The 5,020-nt window shown below is 51.3% G+C and overlaps 1 pseudogene; it reads left to right on the top strand.

Annotated features, from left to right (window-relative positions):
* Window positions 1-821, top strand: LOC123585571 (annotated as a pseudogene).
* The last annotated feature ends 4,199 nt before the right edge of the window (window positions 822-5,020 follow it).

The following is a 5,020-nucleotide window of genomic DNA, read 5'->3' as shown; positions in this document are numbered from 1 at the left end:
TGTTGGGATGAGCACTGGGTGTTGAATGTAAGGGATGAACCACGGGAATCTACCCCCTAAAGCAGGAGCACACTCTCCCCAGTGTATGTTTAGCCCATTTGACAATAAATTATATGAAAAAAACCAAAAACCAGCTCTTTCCTCTGGGCTGCCGACATGCAGGAAACGTCCGGGCCACGTGAGCCATGGCCATGGCCACATCGACAAGCACCAGAAGTGCCCAAGAGACTGGGGTAATGCTGGTGGCATGCATCGCCACGGGATCAACTCTGACGAGAATCATCCAGGTTACTTCGGAAAAGTTGGCACGAGGCATGAGCACTTAAGGAGGAACCAGAGCTTCTGCCCAACTGTCAACCTTGGCAGAGCCTGTCATCGTGAAGGCCACGTTCTTCAGTAGAAGAGCCGAGGAGAAGATCAAGGGTGTGGGCGGAGCCTGTGTCCTGTTAGCTTGAAGCCACGTGGAGGGAGGCCCATTAAATACTACCAAACGCTTTTCTCTTCCGGTCTGAGCACGAGCTCCCTTGCACCCCTACCTGTCTCTCTCTCTCTGTGCATTGGAAAGCCACCTAACAGATTCCAGGAGTAAGGGTATGAGGGCCCGGGCTCCCCTGCCAACTCACCTCAGCAAGCGTGCAAGAGACAGCACCAGCACTGAGAGGCCTTGGCCCACGACGTACCTTGAACATCTTCATCTATAAAGCGAGAATATTCGTCACTAGCATGTGTGTGTGTCTTAGAGTTGAAAGGCCTGTTTTGCATCGTGTCCTCTGAAAATACGACGAGTGGGAGCATAAAAAAAACAGAACCTAGAAACAAAACCAAAAACGTATGAGTAAGTTTATATGAAGCATGCAATACTTTAAGGCAATTTAAGAATGACCGTACTTAGAAGCCCAATGTACTAGATTTACAAGCCTTCTTTTTCTTTTTAAGTTTATTTATTTATTTTCAGAGAGAGAGAGAGAAAGAGAGAGAATCCTAAGCAGACAGTGCTGTTAGTGTAGGGCCGGACTCGGAGCTCGATCTCAAGAACCATGAGATCATGACCTGAGACGCTTAACCCACTGAGCCACCCGGGTGCCCCGATTTACAAGCCTTCTTTAAGTATTTGGGGAATCTTATTTGTTGGTTCAAATACTTCGTCCAAGGTGCTGGGGGGATGGGGGACACCGGTGGTGCGGATGAAGGTGTGCCCCTGCCGTGCACAGCATCATAACCCTGTATGGTAACTCTACTGGAATAAAAATAATAAAAAAATAAAAAATATTTATATCTTGTGTCTTAAAAAAGGAAAAGCAAGCAGAAGAGCTATATCATAAAATCTGTTTTCAACCTTGAAAAAAAAAAGAAAACACTTTAAAAGGAAACTAAACATAGTACATTCAACAGTGGGATTTAAAGTCTTTAAAGGAATCGATTCATACATTTGTAAAGTGAGTCAAATATTATCAATAGCCCCCAAGAAGGGGGTTAAGGGTTGCCAGATTTGTAAATAGAATATGATTTGTAAGCTGAACTGCCCTTAAGGCTGGCCTTTTTTTTTAGTAAATTGAATTTCTTTTTTTAGTAAATTGAATATGAATTCTTTAAAAAAAAATTTTTTTTTTAAGTTTACTTTTGAGAGACAGAGAGAGACAGAGCACAAGCAGGGGAGGGGCAGAGAGGGAGGAAGACACAGAATCCCAAGCAGGCTCCAGGCTCTGAGCTGTCAGCACTGAGCCCGATGCAGGGCTCGAACCCACAAACCATGAGATTACAACCTGAGCTGAAGTGGGACCCTTAACCGACTGAGCCACCCAGGCGCTCTGAATATGAATTCTTTAAAGCAATATAGCCTATGGATAATTAAAAAAAATTTTTTTAAACATTTATTCATTTTTGAGAGACAGAGAGAGCTAGAGCGCATGCAGGGGTGGGGCAGAGACAGAGGGAGACACAGAATCCGAAGCAGGCTCCAGGCTCTGAGCTGTCAGCACAGAGTCTGATGCGGGGCTCGAACTCATGAACCGCGAGATCCTGACCTGAGCCGAAGTTGGACCCCTAACTGACTGAGCCACCCAGGCGCCCTGCCTATGGATAATTTTTTAATGCACAAAACCCATCTCTTAGGAAATAAACGATAATGGGGAAGTATTATTGCCTGCGAAGTGGTTTGCTAAGGTCATCAGTAGGCAGCAGAGGTGCGATTCAAATCAGAAAGCTTCGCCTCCACACCACAGTACCCGGCCCTGAGGCTAAACCATTACGCATTACTTTGTTTTTCTATCAACCTGATTTTCTTTCCCACTAGCCTGTGAACGATATGCTTGCAGAGACTTCCTTTCGTCTTTGGACGCCCAGACCCCTGCACGGCGCCTTGGTGGCGCCCGGCAGGAGCTCATGTGCGTGGCAAAGAAATGAGTGAAGAGAGCTCAGTGACAGTGGCATCCAGAAGTCCAAGAGAGGAGAGACTTTCAGGCAGGGAGGGTCCCACTGTCAAATTTAACTGGTGGTCATACAAGATGAGGACCAAAGGGTCTGCAGGCTGTGGCCGAGGAGAGGTCAGTCGTACCTTGTTAAAAGCAACGCGGATCGTCTTCAGGTCTTGCCGGGGCACTTGACCTCTATGCCCTGAAGGCCAGGGAGACACCGGTCAAAGTCTGAGAAGTACGGGGCCCGACAGGAGACACCAGTCACGGTTACATCCTCACGGAGACGCCAGCGGTCTGCCTAGCCCAGCAAAGCCTTCGGGACTATTTGGTGTAGAGAGGTGGGGGGAAGGGGGGGGGGCGCGCCTGTGCCAGCTCTCCCCTCACCCCTCTCCCCGCGGATCACGACTTTCCTGCAACTCCTTCAACCACGCCGGCAAAAGGGCAAGAGAGCAAAATAACATCTGACCCAGTCTTTCACGGCTGGAGGTAGGGGTGGTCCCAAGGGTCTTGTCCCCTGGATTCTTCCGGCCTGGGCCCTGTGCTAAAGAAGCTACAGCCAGCAGCCCGTGCCTTCCACCTTTCTGTCCTTGGGCCATCTGCGCTTGAGTTTCTCCGCCTGCTGACTCCCGTCTGCCCACGGGCTCAACCAAGCACGCAGGAACTGAGCCCTTACTCTGTGCTGACGCTGAGCTAGTCACTGGGAATTGCAAGAAGAGAGGGGAAGGCTCCTACCCTCAAGGGGCTGAGTGTACTTGGGAGAACGTGCAGGTGAGCAGGTATTTATATACAGTCGGGATAGATGTCATGATAGAGGTAGGCACGGGGGACCCGGAGAGGCCAGAAGAGGGCGTCTGTTTTAGCCTGGGCCTTCAGGAGAGTCTTTGCCACGGTGGTGATGACATCGGGGAGGGGCAATGGGAGCCAGCTAGGGCGAGGTAGGTGGGGTAGGTGGCAGAGACGAGGGCAATGCAGTAAGGAGTTTGCGGGAGACAGTTTACGGGGGTGAGGAGCCCTCGGGGCGGTGCGGGGAGACTCTAGAAGCAGCGTGCAGCGGCCTGGAGTCCAAGATCTGAGATGTGGCGCCGCGGCAGGAGGCCAAGGTCATCAGGAAGCAAGAGAACGTGAAAGGCCTCGTCCACCAGGGCTGTGAGCCCAGGCTTTGCCTTGTAGGGGACGGGGGACCTCAGAAGGGTCTAGAGCACGGCTGTGAGCATCATCGGTGTTGGCTCTTAAGTAGCTCACGGCGGCCTCCCACCCTTCTTTCTCCCGTGTCCTCTTGTCTCCGCATCTTGTGACTCCAAAGCCGCGTGTGATTATTGTGGTGAACCCTAAAAATAGGAAATGACTGGGGGCTGATATTCACACATTCACAGTTGGCCCAGCTGTCGGCAGGCAGGCCAGTCGGCCGGTGAATATTACGGGCCTTTCTCTACCGGGGTCCCTGCTCCTGTTTGGTCTTTTCGTGGGTGAGTCTATCCCTGCCACTACCCTCCAGGCGCCTCCAGCTGCCCGCGCAGGGTGTTGCTCTAGCCACGGGTAATTTTCACTTGTCACCCTCACATTTCTTCTGCTGACGAGTCACAGGGAGCCCGGGCATCCCTACACTGGCTGATGGCGGGGTCATGGGATCGAGGACCTGCCTCTTCGTCTTGCCGCTTCACGCATGACCTTCGGGTGTCCCAGTCCCCTTCCTCCCTCTCCCACCAGCCCCTGTGAGTCACCCTCCGTCATGAAATGACTTGAGGAGGGGATCTCAGGCCTGGCTCTTAGCAGCTGTTTCTGTCCCTCTAGATTCGCACTGCTCGCTCCTGTCCCCGAGGACCCGAGCGGGGGCAAGAGACAGGCTTGGGAACCAGAGGCCCCAGGGGAACGAAGCTCTCGAGAAGCGTGCGGTGACTGGGCCAGGCTGTTTCCGGTCTAAGCAAGTTTCAAGCTTTCGCTTTCACTCTCCTTCAGCGGCGGGGGGGGGGGGGGGGGGGGGGAAACCCAGGGCACAGTTCTGAAGGTCACCTGCCTTCAGGGTTGTCCGCACCCCAGGCTTTGGGGGGGCTCCTAGGCCCCAAAGATGGATCCCTTGATACGTTTAAAACTTGGCGGTGAAGGGAAGGAAAAGTTCTTCGCTACCCTCAAGGTCTCCCACCCGAACTGACAATTACATCGATGTGAGACAGGTTAACAAGAGAAAAAAACACCCTGAGTTTTAGGACGTGCATATGGAGACCCGATAATGAAATGGAGAGCTGCAGACATGCCCGAGGAGGAAGTTTTTATACTTTTTAGAGAAATCTGCGAGGAATTGAGCGGACAAAGAACGCTTAGCTTTGGGGCTTTAATTAGGAAAGAATTCTAAACAGACGTTGGGCAGGGGAGTAGATTAGTGGAAAATAGTTGTTTATTTTTCTCACCTCTAGTGATAAGGATACTCTTCACCTCCTGGTCCAGGGAAGGTGCCTTTCACATGGGAGATTTACTTCCTGTGTTCAGGGGTCAGAGGAGGGTCTGAGAATCCTTGCACTGGCTGCCTCTTAAGTAACTTAAGAAAAAACCTTTTTTTAAAGTTTATTTGTTTTTGAGAGGGAGAGAAAGAGAGAGAGAGAGAGAGACAG

Source organism: Leopardus geoffroyi, chromosome C3 (genome assembly GCF_018350155.1).
Source record: "Leopardus geoffroyi isolate Oge1 chromosome C3, O.geoffroyi_Oge1_pat1.0, whole genome shotgun sequence".
NCBI lineage: Eukaryota > Metazoa > Chordata > Mammalia > Carnivora > Felidae > Leopardus > Leopardus geoffroyi.
This window is presented reverse-complemented; position numbering and strand designations above follow the sequence as displayed.